General features: G+C 52.7%; 1 protein-coding gene across 1 annotated transcript in view; it reads right to left on the minus strand.

Annotated features, from left to right (window-relative positions):
• Positions 1-18,634, minus strand: part of ST3GAL1 (ST3 beta-galactoside alpha-2,3-sialyltransferase 1) — an 87,444-nt gene extending 68,810 nt beyond the window's left edge. Inside the window, exon 1 of the mRNA XM_060116032.1 lies at positions 18,393-18,634. The gene's annotated coding sequence lies outside the window, so the exon portion shown is untranslated. The remainder of the gene's footprint in view (positions 1-18,392) is intronic.
• Between the last annotated feature and the right edge of the window lie 6,719 nt (positions 18,635-25,353).

The following is a 25,353-nucleotide window of genomic DNA, read 5'->3' on the forward strand; positions in this document are numbered from 1 at the left end:
TCAGACTGGCTGGCTTTGGGTCCCTCCCATGTCCTTCTTCCTCTTTCTCATGGTCCAGATCCAAAAAGGCAGTGGGCTATCCTGGCAGGACATGCTTGCTTAACTTAGGCGGAGGCAGGCAGATCTATAAATAGCAGGTGTTCTGCAAGCAGGCAGGCCGAGCTGTGAGCAACACAGAGATGGTGGCCAGGCCCAACGTTAAAGAGCCATGAGCCTCCAGACATGGGATCCTCCATCTCCAGTTCTCCAAAAGTTGGAGGCAGAGGAAGTGTGGCAGGCTGAGGGAGGCCCGAGGGGGGCCGAAGGAGAGAGAAACGATCCCCAAGGAGGCGCAGGCCTGTGTCCAGCTCAGCAGAGAGGTCAGCTAGCTGGACACCACGTTGACCAAACCAACAGCCGGGGCTGGCTCTCTGTGGCTGAGACAAGTGGACAAACCATGCCCACTTTCAAATGCCCATTCTTGGCCCTCAAGATGCAGAGATGCACCCGGCCCAGGTGGCTTCTCAGCAAGTCCCCACGAAGGATGAATTACACATTCCTGTTCCCCATGGAGCTCCCCGGCCAACAGGGAAAACAGACACGCACACGGGCCGTGCACCACAAGCAGTGGGGTCAGTGGGATGAAAGCCAGCCACACACTCACACACACACACACACACACACACACACCACACACACACACACGGTGTTTTGGGGCACGTAGAGGGCAGAGCAGGGAAGGACTCCAGGAAGAGACAATGCTGGAATTGAGTTTTGAAGGAGAGAAGATTGAAGCAGGAAAGTAAAAGAAGGGTATTCTTTTTTGTTTGCTTGTTTTTTTGCGGTACGCGGGCCTCTCACTGCCGTGGCCTCTCCCGCTGCGGAGCACAGGCTCCGGACGCGCAGGCTCAGCGGCCATGGCTCACGGGCCCAGCCTCTCCGCGGCACGTGGGATCTTCCCGGACCGGGGCACGAACCCGTGTCCCCTGCATCGGCAGGCGGACTCTCAACCACTGCGCCACCAGGGAAGCCCAGGAAGGGTATTCTTAGTGGAGGAGCAGACCAGATGCAGACCACACAGTCCAAGTCCTGGAGACAGGAAAGTGACTTCATTAAGAGCGAACGTGGGCTTCCCTGGTGGCGCAGTGGTTGAGAATCTGCCTGCTAATGCAGGGGACACGGGTTCGAGCCCTGGTCTGGGAGGATCCCCCATGCCGCGGAGCAACTAAGGCCCGTGAGCCACGACTACTGAGCCTGCGTGTCTGGAGCCTGTGCTCCGCAACAAGAGAGGCCACAACAGTGAGAGGCCCGCGCACCACGATGAAGTGTGGTCCACGCTTGCCGCAACTAGAGAAAGCCCTCGCACAGAAACGGAGACCCAACACAGCAAAAATAAATAAATTAATAAAAAATTTAAAAAAAGAGTGAACGTTATTTAGGGTGATGAGAACATAGGATGCGTCTGTATCTAAGTCTGTATCTATAGCCACACCTTTATCTATGCATCTGTAGTGTAAATGCCTGGCAGTTCGCTTTTTGATTGTAATGTCAGTGCCTGACATTAAGCTTTTAATTGCCGAGGCATCTAATATTTGAAAGGCACCCATCTCGAATAAACGTACTGCCACAGCTACACAACTAAATAAGTGGTCTGCTGGCCCTACCCGTGAAGTTCCTCTTTCTAGAAAGCCCTGGGTAGCCTAGATAACTGACCTTTTGAATGGCCTTGCTTCTCCCTTCCCACGCTTTAATTCTCACTCTTCTGTTTTAAATCTGCCAGTAAAGAGTGACCCTGCAAAACAGCAGGCCCCCAACCTTGGCCCCAGTAAAGGCAGAACCCCAGGTCTGTGCACACCTCCACCTCCCTGCGTGGCCCCGGCCAATAATCCTTGGGGGTTTTTTTGTTTGTTTGTTTGCGGTACGCGAGCCTCTCACTGTTGTGGCCTCTCCCGTTGCGGAGCACAGGCTCTGGACGCGCAGGCTCAGCGGCCATGGCTCACGGGTCCAGCCGCTCCGTGGCATGTGGGATCTCCCCGGACCGGGGCACGAACCCGTGTCCCCTGCATCGGCAGGCAGACTCTCAACCACTGCGCCACTAACCTTGGGTTTCTTTCGAAGTTCCCTGATGGCCTTTGCCGAGGTGCATCTTGCAATCATAATAAGAACCACAAGAACCAGAGAGCAGTGAGAAGGCCAGGGGACATGGGCGGGGTCTCCGGTGGTAGTGGCCTTGTCCATCCTGCTATGGAATTTGGACTAGGTCCCGAGGCCATAAGGGAAATGGTCACTGCAAGCTGGAAAGGCACAGTTGGATACACTTCAGGAACAGAGGCTATTGTGAATGCTCAAATGCTTATCAACTGGGCCTGATTAGAATAGAAATTAATCTTTTGAAGATGACTCAGTCTGTGGGTTTGGCTCCTAAAAGGACGCAGTAAACTTCCATGCATTGGGTGGATGCCCTCTTCCTGTGACCCTAGTGTTGTCAAGGCCTCCAGGCCTGTTCGCAGCAGCTACCCCTGGGATGTCCATCCTTTCACGGAAGAGATGTCTTTGCTGTAGCTGGACACCCTTCCCTCCTACCCTCACAGCTCACCCACGTCCCACCAGTGAGGCTCAGCTCTAATGTAGTAATAATAATAACACAGCTGTAACTTATCCAGTATTGGCTATGGGCCAGGCACTGTGCCCAGCTCTTAGAATCATCGCCTCATTTAATTCTCACGACCCCTCGTAGGTGGGGTACTGGGATTGTCTCCTCTCTTACAGACCAGGAATCTGAGCCACAGAGAAGCAAAATGCCTGCCCAAGAGCTGGAGAGGGACAGACGCTGGTGCCTGCCAGGGGGATCCCACTCCAGGGCCTTGAACTTGCTACAGCTTGCATGTCCCCGTGGGGTCCATCTCCCCTGGTGGGTGGGACTGGCCCCATTTATCAAGAGAACAAAGCTCAGCAGGCTAAGGACGCACAGCTGGCAATTGGAGAGCTGTCCTGAAGCTTTTTCTTTGGACTCTAGGGCCCTTGCTTTCTCCCTTCCAGCCCGACTGTCCACCGAGGCTGGATCTTTGAACATCCAGGGAGGAGGGCACTCCCTGCAGCTGCCAGGAGCCTGACCTTTTCTAGAAGATGGTAATGACGTGAGGTATTCCCGCTGACAACTGTGAAGAGCCACTCTGAAGTCTGGGAGGTCTGTGGGTCCCTGGTTCATTTTACAAATGAGGCAACAGGTGTTGGGCGGGGCTGGATCTGGGGCCGGGAGCCAATCAGGGCCTCCGGAAGGTACGCATAGGGCAACAAAGAGGGAGAAAGCACAGACAGACTGTGCAATCAGAAGCTGGACCATAAGTAATCAACAGGAGAGCAGAAACCATGCTTGTGTTTGTCACCACCATATTCTCAGTACCAGGCGCATAACAGGGTCTCAGTTAGAACCTATTGAATGGATGCGTGAACGAAATGAGCCATTATAACCGCCATCCAGGAGAGGGTACAAAGGCTGAGAGGGGGTTCAAGCACTGCTAACACTGTTGACAGTGTTATTTCTTATGTATCCCACCTTCACACCTAATCAAAGCATTTCAGCATGCTGGTAAGAACTCTTTGTATGGATCAAATACTTACTAGCCCATTCTACGGATGTACTATAGCCACTCTCCCATGCTGGCCCCTCCGGATGTTTCCAGAATGTTGCTAGAAAAGAGTTAAACAGCGAGGACTCTGGAGAGGCAGTGCAGCAAGGGCACGGAGCCCTGGAGGCAGGCTATGTAGCTTGAAAGCCCAGCTCCTCCACTTATTAGCTGTGCATCTGTGAGTGAGGTACCTAACCACTCTGTGCCTTGGTTCCATCATTAGTAAAACAGGGAGAATGTCAGCAGCTGGCATGCAGAGTGGCTGTAGTGTTAAAGGTGTCAATAGGGTTAAAGGTGTCAATATTGGGGGCTGTCAGGGGAGCGTATGAGCCCCGGCGAGCCCTCTGTAAAGTGCTCACAGCCACTCCGCCAGCACTTACGCTCCTGAAGGCCAGGAGATTCCACAGAACACCGTCCCAGAAGTGGGATCACAAGGTCAGCCTGCAGAACTTTAAGGAAAGCACCTTTGAAAATCTCAGCAGCGCTAAGAGAAAAAGGGTCTTTAGCCCAAGAACAAGGGTTCGGGGGACCCAGAAGATGAGGCTTCCCTACCACCAGAATTCCAGAATTCCCACTGCCAGCCTTTCTGCCATGTGTTCATCCAGCCTCCTGCAGGAAACAAACCCTCGTGCCCTCTCACCTCTCCCAGAGGAGGCCTGGGCCAGGCCAAGGAAGGGTAAGCACCAGGGGCCCTCAGTGGCTCCCCATTAATCTAGGGCTTGCATTTTAAATTCCTAACCTTGTATTCTTCTTCTTAAAGAGAACTCCCAAATTGTATTAGCTTCAGGCGTCACAGAACTCGGAACTGCATCTCGACATACCACTGATTTGTTAATCCATCTGTTTCTCCCACTAAATTATTAACATCTTGAAGACATAGCCCTTATTTTATTCTGTCACACCTCCAGTGTTGGCACAGTGCCGGGCACCTAGGTGTGTTTGCTGAATGAATGAATGAATGAATGAATGAGGGGATGAGAAAGAAAACACTCCGTGAACTGAAATCTGTTAATTTCACTCATTCCACTTGGATTCCCTCCTCAAAATCGCCCAGAACAAGTTAATCCTTTTCCACCTGACAGCCTCTCAGATATTCAAAGATGGGTCCTCTCTTTCAGGAAAACAACCCTCCTGTAACTCGTGCTCTTTTCTTAAAGGTTATCAGCAACAGAAATTCCACCAGGCTTTCCACTGCTGTCCATTTTCATATCTAAAGACTGCCAGGCTGTGCTCTTATCTACGCAGAATGCCTTGGCCTGCAGCCTGTCTGTGGTCCAGCTGATAACATTTATTTTGGGGGAGGAAATGCTTGAGTTCTGAGGGAGAGAGCCCATGCATGTGACTCTTCAGGCCTGAAAGGAGGCACTGGAGAAGACAGGCCTGGCTCTGCAGGGGGCAGGCCACAGCCCCTGGAGGAGAGTAAATGAGTCCCCTGCCTGTCCTCTGATCAGCAGCCCCTGCTCTCCCCCCCGCCTCACCGTCTGTTCTCTCCCATCAGCAGTGGGACGTGGTTCTATAAACATCTCCTCAGAGTGACCTTCCTGGACCACCACACCTACACTGTGATCTCCCCCAGGGTCCCCCTGCTGGCCCCCCATCCTGCTATTTTTTCCTGCTCACGGCCAATCCCTTCCCTTCCCCGCTGTTTGCTAGGATGTGAACTCCCTGGGTCTTTGTCTGCCTAGAACAGTGCCTGGCACATAACAGATCTCAGAGATATTTGTTGATGAACAAATGACACTAGCATTTACCCACCGCACATTCTGCATATACTCTGCTGGGTGCTGGGGGTACAAACGTGTTCACGTTAACTCCTCTGTGCTTAAGTCGCTCGGCCGGGGAAAACCCCATTGCAAGAGAGGAAATGCCCTCTCCCCAGTTCCGTAATCACACCCTCAACCTGATCAAGGTCTCTGCAAGCATTGGACAGCGGTCACATGCCACCCCCTACAGAAACACACACACACACACACACCAGCCATAGCACACAGATGCACATTTCCACCACACGCATCTCTGCACACCCTGTTGTACGTTATGTGATTCCATCAGTGACGCAGACCGTAAGCACAGCTCCCTGGGTGTGAAGGGGGTAGCCGTCCACCCACGTATTTTGCCTTTCTTGCTGCTGGAGGGCCAGAGACCCCAGGTCCAGGTCCGTGGGGACAAACGCTCCCCCACCTTTTGCTCTTTTTTTTTGTTCTGGGACAGTACTGTCTTCCACGGCCATCTGATCAAATGTCAACCCGCAGACAGGCACTCTCTGCAAGCTTGCCCTGTTCACTAGCTGCATCACTTTGTATCAGTTAATGAGCTTTTCAGAATCTTGCTTCCTCCTCTGAACTTGGGCCAGTGGGATTTTGTGAGCAGTAACAGCAAGGAAAGGGTCTGGAATAGGACCCGATCCACGGTTAAATAAATGTGGTGGGCGGTGGAATTGACAGTGGGGGCAGGGTGACTCTTCAGCATCACTTAGACAGATAGGAATTTCAAGAACGTTCTAGCATCACTGTGTGCCTCGTCTGGCTAAATCTCCTTCTGCATGTAGGAAAAGACACCTTGATCGCTCCTCACGACTGGAGGAAGGCAGGACGGTTAGGACCCCCCAGGCGGGCGCCTTGTTTTCCTCTCAACCTCCTTCCACCAACCACACAACTGGGGAGGTGCCCCGACTCCGTCTGTGGGCTGCTCCCCAGGGTCCCCCGTGCACTGGCTCTCCCACCCTCACTGCTACTATCAGCAGCTCCCACCCATCTTCCAGTTTGAAGACCATCTGTTCTCTGGGGCTTTCCCCAACCCTCTCCTGCTTGATTTATCTCAACTCTCAGCCGGAAAGATGGGTGGTGGTGTCCCCAGAGCACTAGTGGGGAAACTGACATGGCTTGGACAGAGAAGGCACTTGCCCCAGACCTAACAAACAGTGGACCTGACCTCTCCCTGGTCCTTGCTGACCCCCTTGACCTCCGGGTGAGAGGTGCCCTCGTGGCCTTCCTGTGGGCTACACTGACTTTGTCTTCAGAGGAGGGATATGCTGACAGGCTGGGCAGCCTCCCCCGGGGCCTCCTGATGGGCACTGTTCTGTGTCTGCCAGAACTGAGAAGAATCGTGAAATACGCATGGGTTTGTCTTCTAGGCAACCACGGCCTCATTAAGGAGGCTTAACTGTGTACTTTGGGACAAGACTTTGTGGATGAGGGGAAAGAAGGAAGGAAGAAAAAGAAAGAAGGGAGAGTGAGAGGGAGGGAAGGAAGGCAGGGAGGGAGGGAGGGAGGGAAGAAGGAAGGGAGGGAGGGAGGGAGGGAGGGAAGACTCCTGTGCTGACCGTGAAAACCCTGGGCTGGAGGACAGGCTGGCATCACACAGATTCTGTCCCTGGTGGATGTGACCCGAGTGCCAGCATTAAGTGTCCTATTTATAGCCCCCGAAATAGCGTTCTTTTCGGCCTCTTATCTGATTCTCAGAACAATGTGAAGGGAGGGTGGGAGGAACGTAGGTGGCGTGAGGTCAGACACTGGCAGGGCGGGGGTGTCTGGAGGGGACCGGTCCCCACTCGGGGGGCCACTTCCATGAGCCTCAGTGTTCTCAACTGTCGAAATACTGTTAACAAGAAGGACCGAAAAGCCCTGTTTAGAAGGTTAAACGAGTCCAGAATGTCCAGCATTTCCTGGGCAGAAACTGGGGAAGGATAAAAGGGCAGAGAGATGGCAGAATTCACAAAAGCCAACCCTGACTTGCTCAGAGGGAGGTCTTGGGGAGACTGGGGGTCAGGGGGTGGTCTGGGAGGCTGAGGTGTAGACACGATGGGGGTCCCTAGAGGAGGGGGCCCGCCCAGTGGGGTCATCTAGGAGTCCTGGCACCCAGGTCCGTGCCTGCTGCCGTGTCCCCTGCTCTGGCGTGCAGATGGGCACCAGAAGCTCTAGGACACCCTGAGGTGCCCAAGTCGGGCGGAAAAGCCAGCGGTGAAAGTCGGTCGTGGCAGCCTTGAACGAAGGGCTGGCTTCTCACCCTGGCTCTACCTGCTAACGGGCTGAGGAATCACACGGGTCAGGCCTCCGTCTGAGCTGTCTTAGCAATGAAATACAGGGCAGGGAATTGCTAAACTGTCATGTCCAAAGTCTCAGGTGGACCTCGTCTACCACTAGTGTCCAGGGGCCACACCATAGCTTCTTAAGACCAGCCAACTTTCCCAGCCTTAAATTTAGACAGCTCCGGAGACCCCCACTCTACCACCTCCTCCAGGAAGTCCTCCATGGTTGGAAGCTCTGTATGAGGAAGAGCTTTCTAATCCACAGAGGTGTCCAGAGGTCAGAGGGCCACTGTGTGGGGCAGAGATCTGGCCATCACTGGCAGCATTCAAGCAAAGGAGGGATAACCACATAGTAGAGTTGAAGTGAGGAAACTTCAGTGGGAAGCTGAGCAAGGGATTTCCTAACTCAAAAGATGATGATCACAGCATGTACTCAGCAGGCACTTTAAAGTAGGCACGCTGCAGGGCCCTGTTCTAAACACTCTCCACGTATTAACTCATTTACCCACCAAGAGGTAGGTACTATTATTATCCGTATTTTATAGATGAGGCAATGGAGGCACAGAGAGGTTACGGAACACACTGAAGGTCACACAGCAAGGAGCTGGCAGAGCCAGTACTTCTATGGAGTGAATCAGTGAATGACTCAGTGGATAAATAATTGACGTCTGGGAGAGGAAGGCTGAACAAGGGCGCTGCTCAGGATCTTCACAAATGCTTGGATGTTACAATTCCTTCTGATTTCACGCTCTTTAAATGTGCAACCTTTGTAACTTGCTGTCCTTTAATCGACTCACACACAACTTCCTTCCAACATCTCCTATAACGGTTACAGCTTATGTTCAGAGAAGAAGAGAAAACCCCTATACTCCATCCCAGGGGCAGGTTCCCAACGATGCAGGGGTATTCTGATATTCCGAACTGTCCCCAGGGCCAGTACATTTTTTTTCTCCTTGTTTGGATGTTTGGCATTATAGAGACATCAGTCTAATTTCTATAATCCTGTAGTTCACGAATGGTTTTCACTTAGCTCAGTCTGTTCCCTTTCATAGGTTACAGACAGAAAAATAGAAGCGGTCCTTATGTTGGAACCAATTCTTCAAACCATCCTGGGGCTTCCCTGGTGGCGCAGTGGTTGACAGTCCCTCTGCCGATGCAGGGGACGTGGGTTTGTGCCCCGGTCCGGGAAGATCCCACGTGCCGCGGAGCGGCTGGGCCCGTGAGCCATGGCCGCTGAGCCTGCGCGTCCGGAGCCTGTGCTCCGCAACGGGAGAGGCCACAAGAGTGAGAGGCCCGCGTACCGCAAAACAAAACAAAACAAAAGAAAAAAACCTTCTGAAAGGTGTGTTTTTCATTTGAAATTTCCCTCAGGTGTGGTGCACAGCCGCGCTACCTTCTAATCTCTCCTTTTCGTTTTAATTTCCTTTTTTGTCAAAAGACTGAAGTTTAAAATTTAAGGATATGCTTCAGAAACACCCAGGAATACCCCCCACTAAGACATTCTTGTTGGTGGCAACTAACATGTTTCCCAAGCAACAGTTTTTATTCATCAAGCTCTCCACCAGGTGGTAGGATTAACAGCGTTTTCAAGTAACAGGAACAACAAATACTTCTCTCCACTGTGAAGATGTTATCAAAAGGCAAGTTTTCAGTGTTGCAACAGCAACTTTTACTGTTCATTTTTCTTGAAGCAGATTTGCCCGAGTGACACCTGTCTAGGGATCTGGGTAGGTTTCCACCCCCTGATGACAAACTTTATACCAAGCCTTCCTGCTCAGTCCTTCCTCAGTCCCCAGGCACCGCACTGTGGGCCTCTCTGAATTCAATTTATGCGGACAAGTCAAAGGATGAGTGCTTGCAGTCAGCAACGCAGGGATCCACATGGAGATCTGAGAATCCAGCCAGACTATCGAGGGTTAAATAAACCTATCCAACCAGCCCCAAATGGTGAATCGGGGAAAAGGCTTGGAGGCCCAGGCCTCGGCAAATAGCATGTGGAGAAAAATTAGAACCTCCTTCCAAGAAGGATGTTACAGGACTTGGGTCCAAGTGTCATGCCTGTCGGGTGGGATGGCACATGTCTTGGGCTACGGTTGGGAACAGATACCCGGTCTGATGTGTTTCATAGCTGCACCTCTTGGGACAGCTGCCCCCTTTCCTGGTTCCCCTGATCTAGAGACACAGGATGATCCTGGCAATCGCACAGCATGCTGCTGCCTGAGATCTTGGGCTTCGGGCAGATATGGAACAATCATGAATTCTGGCTCTGCCGCTTTCTAGCTATGTGACCTTGGGCAAGTGGCTTCACTTCTGTGAGCCTGTTTCCACATCAGTAAAATGGGTTAGGAAGAAAGTACAAAACAGTGATTTACAGGGCTGTTATAAAGACTAGGGAATCTAATATTAAAGAAATGATCAGCTCTAACTGAGGAGGGAATGTGTACATCTTAGCTCAGTGGAGGTAGAAGTGCTGACGGCAGGCCCTGAGCACAGGGGAACCCAGAGACCACCTATCACTAGGCTCCAAGGTTGAACTCTCGGGGTTTTCTAGAAAATCCAACAAGTGAAACTGTAGTCTTTGAAATCTTACTCAAGGACAGAACACACACAGTAACCTCTTTGCTCAATGACAGTTCACCACTTTACCCCCAGAAATGGGCAGGCAAGCTTCCCTGTTCCCAGACTGCCTGCAGGTTTCTTCTCTCCTCTTTGCTTTCTCCTAAAAACCCTATTCATGCAGTTGTTCTATGACTTTAACTCCATGTACTAGCTGACTCCCTCCCCTGGGAGAAAATCATTTACAGGCAAAATAATTAAATAGCAGGGAAATTATCTAGCAAAATGTCTGAGTTATTGGTTGACAGCTCCTTTCTGGAGGTTCCACTGTTATCTGCCTCCCTGAGTCTCACCAGCAGAACCCCACCTTGATGGTCTAAGCCTCCCCTGGGGGTGGCACTCTCTGGCTTCCTAATAATGCTAAGGCTGGTTCTTGGCCAAGTCTGTTTCTGGTCAGGTTCATCCATACTTACTTTGCATGAACTGTAAATGGCAGTTGTGGTTGTTATGTGCTGCTGTGTTGTGTTATGTTGTGCTGTGTTGTATTGTGTTGTTATGATGATAAAGTTTTGGTTCCCTAAGTTGACTCTAGGATCTAATGGGGATGCTGAGACTTAGTTTATGGGATTTTTTTACCACTGTTCTCAGACTTAGCCAAGTGGATGGAGGGAGAAGGGGGCGAGGTAGAGACAGCAAGGCCCTGAGGGGCCAGGATGCAGGGAGGTGGCTCCACCAAGGTCAGAGGCCATATCCTAAGCCCATGTGGACCTGCTCACCTGACTGACCTCCAGCTTCCTCACCTGTACAGTTCAAGGTGGGAAGGGTGGGTGGTGGGAGCTCCAAAGGGTGAGCGGAGGAAGATGTGTGATGGGGCTTCAAGGCAGCTGGAAATGTGGGCTTATTCCTTCCCCAGGAGTCACCTACTTCCCATGAGGGTAATTCCAGGCACACGGAAGATCCAGGTGTGGGCAAGACCATGTGACCTTGGGTACGTCTACAAAATGGGGAGGGCCCTGATCCCAGTGGAGCACACAGAAGAGATGAACGGAGGTCCAAATAGGGTCAGATGCCAAAGGCTATGAGTGCGGAGGTGACCTGTCTTCATCCTGTCATGTCCTTGAGAGGTGCCAAGGAAGCCCTTGGCCTCTGGCTGCTGGGAGGGCTCGCCTCTTGGTGACACAGGGATTGTGGGGAGCGGGGGCAGGCAGGACAGAGCCAGGCAGCAGTGTATCCTCCTGTCTCCTCCCTGACAGGGGGAAGGGGGAGGCTCTTCCACAAGCTTCTATCAGCTCCTACTGCCGTGCTCTCCTGGTTCCTCTCGCCCATCCCTCCCTTTGCCTCCTCTGGGGGGGGATGGGAATGGTGGGGTGTGGTCACTGGGCCCAGGTACTGCTACGTCCCTTACTGATTTCCCTAATACTGCTCCCAGCTCTGTAAACACTCCTTACTAAAACTCTCCACTCAGTTTGAGGTACGTCTTTTCTACGGGAACACAAGATGACCTGAAGTTTAGAACACTGGCCACCGCGCTGGGCACACACTAAACATTGAATAAAAAGTAGATGTTACTCAATTTATAATCAAGAAGCCCTGTTCATCAGCCTCATCCTGTCTTGGGGGATTTACATTACCCTCTACTCGTTGAGGAAATGGAGATTCAGAGCTTAAGTGTGTGGATGAAAACTGCTGCTGCCGTATCAGCAAATAAAGGATGCTGCAGCCATCAAGACACTACAGTCACCCCTGAGGGAGCCCAGGATGGCAACAAACCCTCAGACCCTGCAGCCACCCCTAAAGGTACATCCGGAGGGGACTCAGGATGGGAAAGAACAGGATACTGGCCCTAGAGAGCTGAGATGCCCATCAAAGGAATGACTTCAGTGAGCCCAGACATGCATCTTCCCATACACAGAAAAGTGCCAAATTCATTCACTTGAGATGTCTGGTTTTCTTTCATTAGCAGTAATCTTTTGATGTTCGAACTACCTGGTCTTTGAGGCAAAAACCCCTCTACATCCTGGTTCCTCCCTGACCTACTTCGGGCAGTCCCTCTGAGCGATCTGAGAAGCTGTCTCCCCGGCTTGAAGTCCTCAGAAAGTCCACCAAAAAAACCATAATGATCAACCTCGACTTTTAGGTTGTGCCTTTTTTTTCCATCGACAGATAATGTCCCCAAGGTCATGGGCAGGAGCAGGTAGAATAGGATCAGGACTCGGGTGGAGCCCTTCTGAACCCTGGGCCAGCGGTCCCCCTAACGGGAGGAAATATCCTGACACCAGGGCCGTCCCTCTAACACTTGTCCCTGGGTTGACACTACAGAGCCCACTCCAGGCGCCTTCAACTTCGACACACGCCACACAGCCTGCTGACCAGCCAGGCCACCTGAGCCAGGACAGGCTCGGGGCGCAAAGCATCCCTCTCCCCCCAACCCAGGTACCACCCTCCGGGGAACTCTCTGGGTCGTGCCTGAGGGAAAAAGAAAACTTTAAAAGCTTACGCAACCTGCAGGAATGAGAAAAGAATGCTACGACCCCAACCCAGCTATTCTGCCTTGCTGCTTCCAGGGTGGGTTTTTTACCCACCATTGAACATTAAAGCCAGCCTCGGGTTTCAAGTGTTCTTCCCCGAGCTTCCTAAAACTTTCCACCTCCAGTCACCTCTTCTATTCCCACGTGCTCTGTCCCGAGGCAGTATCTCCAGCCAGCAGCACTTCCTCTTAGAACCCTCTGGAACCAGACTGTTAACTGGGCCCCGGGAGGCCCTGGGAGCCCAGCCCCACAGGCAATGTCCTCTCACGCATGACCTCGCTCCATCCTCATAGTGGCCCACTTTCTGGGGGGATAATCGCCCACCTGCAGCTCAGATTTGGCCAACGGAGGGGCAGGGCTTGCCCGAGCTCACCCAGCTCGACCTGGGTGGTGTGATCCTGAAACCCTGGGTGCTTTCCCCCACGCTGCCTGCTGTGCCATTTCACTGCACTCTCCCAAATCAGCTCCTCCAACCTGATACTCGTCTAAGGATGAGCATTAGAGAGAAAGCATCGAATTTTATTTTATTTATTTATTTATTTATTTATTTATTTATTTTTTGCGGTACACGGGCCTCTCACTGCTGTGGCCTCTCCCGTTGCGGAGCACAGGCTCCGGACGCGCAGGCTCAGCGGTCATGGCTCACGGGCCCAGCCACTCCGCGGCATGTGGGATCTTCCCGGACCGGGGCACGAACCCATGTCCCCCTGCATCGGCAGGCAGACTCTCAACCACTGCGCCACCAGGGAAGCCCTCGAATTTTACTCTTTAAAGCCAAAGCAGCCACTGGCATTCTTACACGCCATCACTCTGAAGCCCAGAGCCTTTGGAGGATCGCAGAGTCCACGGACCTGCACTCTGGCTGAGTAGCAAGGATGAATCCCACAGAAGCAAACAGGAGATCAGTGCGGGAACCGGGGGCCAAAGCACCGAACCCCTAAAATCCCCAGTTCCCTCCCCTCTGCTGAACCATGCACAAGAGACCTCTGGCCATTCTGTTATTTTACTTTATTTTTCTTGCGCACACAGGGCGCACGCCACTTTGACTCAATACCAGTTCTATGCATTCAAGAAAATACTCTTGCTCTCCTGCAGTCTGACTTATGCCTGGAAGAATTCCCCAAGGTACCCGTGGGTTGTCTCCTCAGTGAATCCTTCCATGGGTCCCCCAGGTAGAGGAATCCCTTCTCTTCTCTGACAAAACCCTGCCTCGGCCAGTGCCTATTTCTGCTCTAGTGCAAACCCCACTGTAGAGTAACTCTTCATGTCCCCGTGCACCTCCCCATGACACCGTGACCTCTGGCGGGGTGGGGATGGAGGGGACAAGGACTGACCACATGTCCTTCCATCTCTATAGTTCTAGCACCTTGCATGGTGCCTGGGAGACAATAAGTTCCTAATAAATGTTGGTTCAACCCAAACAATCCAACCAGGTGGAACCGGAAGGTTGATGATGCCGACTCCTACGTACCTCCCCACCAGCCAGTCAGAAGAATGGCCACCAGCTGATCACACCCTCTGTGAACCATTACCATAAAACTTCTCACTACCCCCTCCAGGTTGGGACACATAGTTTTGAGGGCATTAGCCCACTGTGGCCCCCTTTGCCGGGCAAAGCAATAAAGCTATTCTTTTCTACTTCACCCAAAACTCTGTCTCCGAGAGTTAATTCAGTGTCAGGGTACAGAGGCCGGATTTAGCTTCATCTCCAAGGATATATTTGTCTCCAACAATGAAAAAGAGACATAAGTGTTTGGAAATGAGTGGGCTTGGGGAAGGGGAAGCCCAGACAGCTCATCTATTTAAAGTCTGAGACCAGCCAGCAGTCTAGATCAGCTGTCACTGCAGGCCCCTGTGACCTCCCCACGGGGCCTCAGTATTTTTGCATGAAATGAAAGAGTTAGTTGAACAAAATGATTTCTAAGAACATCTCAGCTCTTACAGTGGGAATCACCTAGGTCCTGGAGAGGTCCCTGTGGTCCCTATTTGCAATATGCATCATTGGAGAGTCCTTACAGATGTCACCGCAGAGCTGGAAACTTCTGGGCCCTCTCTCCATACCCAATGCTGAGAATGACTGGAGAATAACTTTGCCAAGTGAGGGTGGGCTTCTCAAGGCTCCAGGAGTGAAAGGGGGTACACAGTTGGCATAGGGTGGGCTAGGGTTGTCTGTGATGCCTGGAGCATTCGGAGGATGGAGCTGGAGGCAAAAGCACATAGGAGGGGGGCACTGTCTTCATAAAGAAAGGCTCTAATGGCCCCGAGGTGATGTCAGCAGAGCTCCACACCTCTCATTGCTCAGAGTGACACAGACCCAGAGCCTGAAACAGTCTGGGTGTCAAGTGGTCACATAATTGAGAGCTGGCCCTGGGGCTAGAACACAGGCTCTTGCTGGGGCCCAAGGCTGGGCTCCTGGGACCAAATTGAGCAGGAGAAAGCACCCAGATCCTCCGCTCTGCAAGGGGGTTGGCAGTGCTGGAGGTTCCACAGGGTTCCATAGCTGACCAAAGTGTAGAGAAGCCTTATTCTAGAGTAATTCTTTGTGACCAAGCCAGCTCTCCCACCGGCCTGTGGCTGTGTGTGTGCAGATGCATACGGAGAACTCACTGGGAAGCCGTGTATGGACAAGATAACTGGTCGATTTTACTTTTTGCTTTCTTGGCTGCTTTTTGTGGTATGGGAGGGGGCCTAGAAGAGGGTTAAGGTTTAGATCCTGCAAGGCAAAACCCCTGTCCAAATATAATGCCTTTGAGTCAGCAACGGGTTCAGACAGAGTTAACTGACCAGAAGATTAAGGGGCCCCTTCCTACGGGGCTGCAGACAGCTTGTCTCCAGGTGATGTTCCTGGCGCTGGTGGTGGAGAGAGGAGAGGGACACCCACCTGGCGCAGAGTCCCACGCACCCGCGAGGCCCCAGGACCTCCGAGGAACCCTCTCCACTCGGCCCACCGATGGATCCAGCCCACCAAAGCTGGGGCACCGAAGGCTCCGACGACCAGTACTAGGCAGGTCCCCGACTTCAGGACTTCAGGTGCTGGTGAGCCCAGCCGGGGAGTGCCCGGCCTGTACCTCCAAAATGGAAACCGTCCTAAGGTCAGCAGGAGGCAGCTTAAGAGCCAGCTTCCGTCTGCTGATAGAGCTTGCAGGAGCATAATCTTCAGCCCTTAAAGAAATTCCTCTGCCATCACTTCTGGCAACATTTCCTGTTTTTTTCTCTAAACCCAGTGCTCCAGGTGGGTGCTAACCCCCCACCAGCAGAGGGAAGTGAAGGTAAGACTCTGCTGAGGCCCAGGCCCTGGCCTTGCCCCAGCGCAGACCTGGACAGCAAATGCAGGCCTAGCACAACACAGGGGCAGCATATTCCCACGCATGTGGGATCGTTCAAAGGTCAGGAAAGGACCCCCTACTTATTCGGTCACGTATTCAGCAAAATAAATTTTTCTTATGATGAAATTCCTTTCCCCCAGACTTGAAATCAAGGCATGTGAATATATACATACACATATGTAGTATGTGAACGTATGTATGTATATCTATTTATACACACACACTCACTCAATTACACGTAATGTTTATCTTGGGTAACATATTTGTAAGGTAAGAGCAATGACCCCATTTTACCCCCACTCCGCACCCAGATCGGGGCATGTTATGGTGAATCAGGTCGGTCTTTTCAGCTAACCGCAGGATTTCAGAAAAAGGCCGGGCCATGGTGTTTGGGGGTAGGAACCAGAGGTGCAGGGCGCGACCCCAGGCACCCTGCCGCCGCGCCCCTTCCAGTCGGAACCAAGAGGCAATCTCCAGAGTAGTCAGCAGGGGGCAGTGCACCTTGCCTTTTCCGAACGCCGGGAACGCTCTCCCGCAGCTCCTGGGAAAGAAAACCTGGCGGCTTCGCCTCAGCGTCTAAGAAGAACCCACCTTTGAGACCAGCACGTAGTGGGTACGCAAGGTACGTCTAGAAGCCAAAAGCGCTGGGCTGGGTAGATGGATGCGAAATGAATAGTAAACGTGGGGAGAAAGAGGCAAGGTACGTCCCGGCCTCTGCCAGCGCCTTCCCTCGAAGAGGCCTTTTCAGACAGCCTTCGTACGTACCCACTGTGTGTCAGGCGCTACGGCTGTACAACCTTGTTCCCCGCCGACCTCATTTTCCCCGCTGGCGAGTACCGCCCCCCCTCCACCTCAACACACACACACGCACACGCACACACGCGCACACAGGCACACAGCCGCAGAGCGGGAGCGGGTGCTCGCTGTCTCCCTGGGGAACCATCTCTGCACAAATCCGCGTGGCGTGGGACCCGGGAGGGGGATGAGCCGGACGTGGGCACGTGAAAGCCCGGCGGATGCCTGATGCGGCGACGACGCAGCGAGGAGGTCACTGCCCTCAGGGTCAAGGCTGTCTCCCTCTGTGGGACACGCAGAACCCGCCCAGCCCCCAACCACTCGCAGACTTCTGAGCGGGCACGTGTCCGCTAGCCCAGCGACCCCACCAAGCCCCGAGCGTGGAAGGTGCGGTTTGGGACCCTCGCGTAGGAGGGAGCAAAGACTCAGGTCTCCGGCGTAAAAGCAGAACCCAGATAATCCCAACACCCTTCCCGGGAGACCAGGCCGCGGGATACAGCGAAGGCGCCCAGCTGGGGAGCAGCCTCAATCCCCACGTCAAGTTCAGTCGCGCTTCCTCCCGCAAGGTCAAGTTCAAACACACTCTCGCTTAGTGAAAGGAGGAGCTAGAAGTTGAGCCCCTGTCCCGATTCCGAATCAGGTTGTACCCCCATCAGGGCGCTATGCCCCGGTGGCACCGCTTCCCGCTCCTGCGCTCTCCCAAGGAGCGGCCCCTGCGCCGCGCGGGTCACACACCCGAGACGCAGACAAGTTGCTAACTTTTGTCAGATTATTTCGCGGCAGCTGCGGCGCCTACCGGGACTGGGGCGGACCCAGAGTTTCGAGTCGCCACGGGCACCACCCCCGCCACGCTCCCCTTCGCCCACCCTGTCCACCACGCCACGTCCAGCCGTCCTGTCCCGGGTGCCAACCTCTCCACCGTATCCGGAGCAATGAGGGCCTGCGGTGTCCCCGGGGGCGATGGCCACCTCCTCGATCTGCGCCTGCTCGCAGCGGATTTGGAAGCACGATCCGGATACCATCCCTCGGCCGCCCGACCGGATCACTGGGCGGCCTCCGCGCGCCCCAGCACCCCTGGTTCCGCTCTAAAGCGCCGGAGAGCGACCCCGCTGGCCACTCCGCCTTCCGGCGGCCCCCACCGGGGAGATGCCAGCCCAGCGCCGAGTGCAATGTCACTGGGGCCACCCCCGGGACCGCTGCCCCAGACCCGGTGTAGGCTCCCCGTTGAGCACCCAGCAGCTGCTTTTGAAACGGCTGTAAACCCCTGCCTGAGCCCGACCCTCTTCTGCGACCTCCTTCCTCTCCCAAAGACCCCGGCGACACCGCTGCTAAGGAAGGGATCTCCCTACATTTGCCTTCCTCCCTCCCGGCACCTGAGGTCTTCAACCCACTTCCACCCTCCTGTCACACCCTCCTGGATCCTTCTCCACCACTTCTGTCCCCGGGTGCGGACAATCGCCCCTCCACTCGGAGAACACAAGCGAAACTGCCGGAGCCCCAACTCCGGTGGATGCAGCCCCCCGCGCACCCCCGGCTCCGCGCGCTCACTCACCGCGGCCGGAGACACGCGAAAGTTTCCTGGGCTTCGGGGGATGAGGGGATTCAGAGGAGAATCATAAGGGGGTGTCCCGAACACTCGCCCCCTTCCCAGCTCACATCGCCCCTTTCTCCTCTCTCTCCTCCTCCTCTTCTTCCTCGTCCTCCTCGTCTTCCTCCCTCAGGTCTTTGTCTTTGCAAAGTGTCGAAACTGTCTGGCATAGTGGAGCTCCGCCGCCGGAGGCTGGAGCCGGGAAAGCGGGGAGGCGGGGTGAGGATGGGAGTGGTCTCGGGAACACCTTCCCCCGGGTGTAAAGGAAGGGGGAGGCGGGCGGGCCGGGGAGGGGCCGGCCGCCGCCAGGAGCCGGGGCGCGCGCCGGAGCCGGGCGGGCGCCTCTCCTGCGCGCGGCCCTCCCCTTCCTCCGCCCAGCGCCCGCCCCTCGCGGCCCGGCGCTCTCCCCGGCGTCACTCCCTCCGTCCGGACGCGGTCGGGTTTCCACTCGCTCTGGGCTGCCTGCGAGCCGAATATAGAGCTCCGAGCCACGTGGACTGCTGTCGGGTCGGGTGCGGGGACCGGATCGCCGCCCCGAGAGGGGCTCTGCGGGGACGGCTCGGCGACACTTCGCGCCGGGGCCGCCGCCTTCAGGGTGGGAAGGCTGGGGAAGAGAGGCCAGGGCGGCCGGGGGATCATCCCCGCGGAGGAGGTGACGGCGCCCTGCGAGAGGACGTGGCGGTGCTCAGAAGAGCCCGAGTCGGGTGCCTGGTAGCGAGAAGAGGCCGATCCCCCCTGCTGGCGGCTGTGCCAAGCCACCCCCTTCCTCTAAGGGCGCGGGACTCGCCGTGGGATTTAGGGAGAGGGAGGGGAGGAGCGGGGCTAGGGAGCCGGTGAGGCTCGGGCGGGGGCACAGATAAGAGCCGCGGAGGCGCCACCGCGGCCCGGCCCCCGCCCTGGCCCTCCTGCCCGCCGGTGTTTTTTTCCTCCCAAATGCGGAGGCTGCAGCGTGATGCAGAACAGGTCAAGCTCTCGGCAGCCGGCAGCTGGACCTCAGGCAGGAGCAAGCCCCAGAGCGACCTGGGGCTGGGGCTTCGAGGACCGGGTCCCCGAGGACCGGGCCCCCTTTCGGGGTCAGGTTTGAGCGGTTTTTGCCCTTCCTTCTTTACAGGGAAGTGTGGGCGCTGGAGGCGTCTTGCTCAATGGCAGATTGCCAGTCCTAAGGCTACGTGCAGGACACACGATTTAAGAGGCGTTACCAAAAAATCTGGTTTTACAGTTCTTATCCCCTTATTGGGATTTGTCCTCTTTCACAATTTTCCTGAGGAATGCTAAGAGGAAAAAGGCACAGCTTGGCCTAGGGGTCAGTTAATTCGTTCAGCTTCCCTTGCCCCAGTCGGAGAGGTCAGCTTTCTGCAGTGGAGTCGGAGAAAGCTCCTTAGCTCTTCATCAGAGGGATGTGTAGTGTGTGCTTCAGACCAGGACCAGCTGGACCCGACTTCTTGGTTCAAACCTGACACTCCCTGGATGTGTGAAATCGTTAGGGGAAACACTGAAAGCACCAGCCCTGGCCAGGCAAAGACAGTAACAGTCTGCATGAGTTGTTCTACCACAGGAGATCCTGGTAAGGAACACAGAACTAACAAGCCACCAACATCCGGAATCCAGGAAAGGTCTAAAGGAGATGCCAGTCCACATGGCCTACCAACCTCCCAGAATCCTCCTCGCTGGAATCCATCTTGGCTGAGCGATGCCCGCACCACCAGGAAGGACCCTGAATCAGAATGATTGGCCAGAGACAACCCGGAAACTAACCCGATCACCATAAAACCCGAGACTGCGAGCCACGTGGCAGAGCCGTCCTCCTGGGATCCCTGACCCTCCTGCTCTCCACCCGGGCGCCCCTTGTCAGCACGTGTGTCTCCTCGGACAGTTCATTTCCAAGTGTTAGACTAAGAGCCCACTCTCGGGTCCTGCAAGGGGTCCCCCTTCCTGCAACAAAATTAGGCTAGTTTCAGAATCCCTAAGCCTACTAGCTCTGTGCCTCAGTTTCTTCATCTGTGCAAATGGGCTTCATACTGTCCATCTCACAAAGTTGCTGTGATGATTAAGTGAATTTATATATGTCCAACATTAAAACCTCTACTTAGCATATAGTAAATGCTCAATAAAAGTGTGTTGAGTGAATGGTGGATTTCTCCGCCACCAGGTCCCTGCCCACAGCTGGGGGAGGCCTGCCCTAGAGAATGGGGTGGTGGTATGCAGAAGATTTCTGGGAGTTGAAGGAGAAAAAGAGATATTCAGAGCAGTAGAAGAGATAACAATTAAAAGGGGCAGAGGAGAGAGTGAGAAAATTCCCTACTAGAAGGGGAAGGAAAAGAGGAATAGAATAGGGCAAGGGTGGGGGGGGGGCGGGGAAGCTGAAACAGAAAGCATACGGATCTGCAAGAGTTCTCCAAGGAGCAGTAGCCCTGCCAAGCTGCACCCGGGCCCTGCTGCCTGGCTAAGTTTCCTGCCTTCCATGAGTTTGCGAGAAAAGTTTTGGGTATTTCGTGATCTGAGACCTCTTGCCTGAACCTACTGGTTTTTGTTTCAGTTCTAGAGGGGGGTGGAGGTGAACCTTCTGGCCTGCCTGGAAGCATCATGTGGGCTTTGCACTTTCTGAGATGTGAGTCAGGGCGTCCACTGCACTTGGCATTCCCCAAAATGCTTCAGTGTATGGGACGAGGGGAGCAGAGAGGGTTCCTAGGAACATCAACTCCTGTTCTCTGCAGCGGCAGCATCTTCCAGCCATGGGAACCTTCTGACATGGACCTCTCAGACTCAGCACCTGGGGGCCTGGCTTGGAACATCAACCAGGTCCAAGTATCCAAAATGTAAGAGTGGTCATCTTGCTGTCTTCACAGGGACAACTGCCTGCAGTGCCCTGTTGATTTTCCTGATTATATAATTGGTGGCGTTTGCCTTCTGATTTGATTCAGCTTGCTGGGGGCAGGAAATGCGTTGTGTTTTGCTCCCTGCTGACTGCAGTCCCCATCTCATACCAGTTACACGCTAGATGCTCAATAAAGACTTCCTGGATGAATTAATAAAGAAATGTTGTTTATTGCAAGGATCAAATAGTATAATGTACAGGAAAACACTTTGCAAAATAGAAAATGCTTCCGTCATTAAGACTATCCTATTATATCCTAGCAGGAGAGAGGTCAGATTGGGCAAGTAAGTGGCCCCAGATCATCCAGCTGTTGTTCTGCTTTGCAGCCAAGAATCAAAGTCGGCTCTCAGTTTCACCCCTCGGTTCTTGGCAGTTCCCCTAGATGACTGTACAGTGAGATGGAAATTTCTTATTAAGCAACTCTGGTGAAACAAGCATAAATCATCAGCTTATTGATATAAAAAGATGTACATCAGAAACATCTTTTCCTAGTCTCTGATGGGTTAACCTGAGAAGGCTTTTTCTAGCCCCACTTCCTTTATTTTTACAATGTATTTCTTACCAGGTAGCACAGAAGGCCTCTTTCCTAGAGTTGTGACATTTTATGAAAGCACTTCTGATACCCTGGCCAGTTTCCAGGAGCCCAGATCTGGGGCTATGTGTCAGGATTGTGTGTCTGTGAACATTCCTCCTTCTCACCCCCAGTGTGTCTCCCAACACAGCCAGCTGGTAACAGTCATGACTGGAGTGACTGCACAGTGAGTTCCCTGGGAGCCCCTGATGTTGATTTAATGCTCACCATCACCCCACCCAGCCCCACAATGTCTTCAGAGCAACAGCAAAGCTCTTAGTAATGATGGTTAAGGAAATTGATTTCATCCTTTCCCCATCCCCTTTCTTGGTGCATCAGAGTGGAAAGATCCTAATGGGTTTTGATGCCATCTGGGTGATTGTGCAGAAAAGAAAAGAGCTGCCTTGCTTGTCAAAGGTGAGTTCAGAGCTGCTGGGTACTTGGTGTTTGGTTTTGGGCAGTGTTTTACTTTGGGTTCTTGAGGCTGTGAGGACCTGGCCCAACTTTCCTTAGATTAAAAAAAAGTGATGTAGGGCTGTACAGACTGACTAAAAGTGGGGACCCAGAAGGAGAATGACAGCCTGTCTCTGTGGCCCTCTCTGTCTTTCTCTTTCTCTCCCTTCCCTGTCTCTCTGCTCTCTCCTCGCCTATAGGCATTCCCTGTTTTAAGTCCTGGCATTGCCCTAAAACTTTTCTGTATGCTTATGGCCCCAGCCTCTCTACATCGTGGCAACTGTTCATCCACTCCAAGTTTTAGTTTTTCCAGGAGAGGAATCTGACTGACAGGTCTCATTCTGTTATAGGTCAACAATCCAACTGTGAATAGGCTGCTCAGGCAGCACGTACCCACCTCAAAAATAAATATGTGGATGGAGACCTTTACAGGAGATTTTGCATTGCAGGGAACGTAGGACCCATGAGTCTTCAGTCCCCTTCCAACCCTGAAAATCTCTAGGCATTTGAGTCAGCGGTAGTAAACAGAGCCATACACTACACTGCTCACATATATTAGATCCAACAGCTAAGGCAGCTCATTAGTCTTGTCCAATCATGACTCCTCTAATCTCTTTGCCAGAAATTGGCTCAGGAATAAGTAGAATTAACCCCTGTTTGGATCAACAAGATAGAAATATACTTGGGACTTCTAGGAAAGAAGTTCTTAAAAGTATGCCTTGGGAAACTACTCTTTATTTCCAGCTGGATATCAACAAGGAAGTATTTTTATTTCAGTTTCTCTGGAAGACATCTTATGCCCCTGCGGGAAGCCATATTGAAACTAAGTAGATCCAGAGCCCAGATCACACTGTACCTGAAGCCTACATTCTAGCCTTTCTTTTGTATGAGCCAATACAGTTATTTTGTTTAAGCCACTTTAGGTCATGGTTCTGTTACTTGTAGCCAGACACTAGATAACCTATATAAAACTACAGCCAGAGTGATTTTCCTGAAGTCCCCCTTCAAGAAAGTCATTCCCCCAAGTCACTTCCAAGCTTTCAACCCTTAAAACTGCAATGGCTCCCATTGCCTTGGGAAGTAAATCCAAATTTCTGAGCCTAACAGTTAAGGTCTTCCTTGATATGGTCCCAATGTATGTTTCTCACTTGTTTCCTTCCACTCTTCCTCTTTGTGATCCCTATATAGCAAACATGACTCAGCCCCAAAGCTCTGGTTAAATTACACGTTTCTGTGTCCTTGAAATCAGCATAGATCTCCCTGTTGCTGGGCTGGTAAAGATTTCCCTAATATCCATCACAGGACTCTTCAACCCCTGAAGTATACAAAGGTCCAGAGTTCTAACACAGGGCCTGGTACGAGGGAACTCTGCTTCTTAGCAGCATTCACTATATCAGCACATCCTCCTGCTGGTCTAGGCTGCCCAACCCATAAAGGACCATGGCTCCTAAACACCCCTGTCATGTGGTCCAGGCTTCCTGGATGTGTTAGTTTCCTAGGGCTGCCAGTACAAACTGCCACAAACCGGGTGGCCAAAAACAGCAGAAATTTATTTTCTCACAGTTCAGGAAGCCAGAAGTCTGAAATCAAGGTGTCAGGAGGATTGGTTCCTTTTGGAAGCTCTGACAGAATGTCTCCTGTCTCTCTCTCAGCTTCTGGTGGCTTCTGGCAGTCCTTAGCCTTCCTTGGCTTGTGGAAGCATCACTTTGATCTCTGAGTCTATCTTCATATAGCTATGTGTATGTGTCTGTATGAGTCTGTGTGTGTCTGTGTGTGTGTGTGTCTGTGTGTCTGTATGTATCTTCTCCTCTTGTAGGGACACCAGGATTTAGGGGCCCACCCTAATCCAGTATAACCACATCTTAATTTATTTAATTAATTACATGGGCAAAGACCCTATTTCCAAATAAGGTCACATTCTGAGGTTCCCAGGGGAACATGAATTTTAGAGGACACTATTCAACCCACAATTCCAGGGACACTTGACTTTCCTGCTCACCCCTCTTCAGGGTGCTGCCCTTGAGTGGTGGCTCCCCTCTGCAGACCTCCAGCTGACCTCCAGCCTCAGAGATCCTTTTTGTCACTTTCCCTCCTGGTGTTCTCAGAAGTACGCTCCTCTCTACTTTTCCTTTGTACATGGATTGAAACAGGATTTCAAAGAATTCCTACTTCTAATTTTCCCTTTGGCAAAAGTCTTTGAGGCAAAGAAACATCCAAGGCCTGGTTTGAAATGGGGAAAATAGGAACACAAAGGGGACAAGACCCACTAATAGGTAAATAGAGTGTCCCTCCATGCCTGTCATACCTGTGGTCTCACACATCACCAGTCCTAGAAAGCGCACCACCAGGCTCTGCATATGGACAGTCGGTGCCCTTGAAGGCTCTCCCTTAGCCTGACCCCAGCTGTCTCACTGTCCCCACATGAAACCGTTACTGTCATCCCCTGTGTAGCTTTTGTCTCTTCCCTTTATGAAATCCTGTGTCTTTCTTAGAATCTTTTATTCCTTGTAGCTTTGTAGTTTATTTGCATATTAAGCTACGTTTCCAATAAGATGGAAAAGTCCTGGAGAAAAGGTGCAATCCTTCATTCATCCAACACAAATTTATTGAGCACCTACTAAGTGTCAGATACTGTGCCAAGTGCTAGGGACAAGGAGGTGGACATGACATAGTTCCAGCCCCCAAGGAGCCCACAATTTGCAGGAGACTGATGGTGGCTGGTTATTCACCACATTTGGGTAGCACCGTGATAAACTAACAAGTGGGTATAGTGAGATCACAAACAGGTTGTTGGTTTGCAACCTCAGGAGCTTTTTGGGTGAAATATGAAACCAGCCCCATAGGTGGAGGCAAGAAGAGACGAAAGAGAGAAGCAGACACACCAGATTGGTAGGTGGCAGGTTTAATAAGTATGGAAACTTACGAAGTTTGTTTTGGGCAACAAGACCAGTAGATTTCTGCACCTGCCAGTCAGAATCTTGAGTTTACAGAGAGGCCTTAAAGGGGCTCAGTGACATACACCATCC

Source organism: Mesoplodon densirostris, chromosome 13 (genome assembly GCF_025265405.1).
Source record: "Mesoplodon densirostris isolate mMesDen1 chromosome 13, mMesDen1 primary haplotype, whole genome shotgun sequence".
NCBI lineage: Eukaryota > Metazoa > Chordata > Mammalia > Artiodactyla > Ziphiidae > Mesoplodon > Mesoplodon densirostris.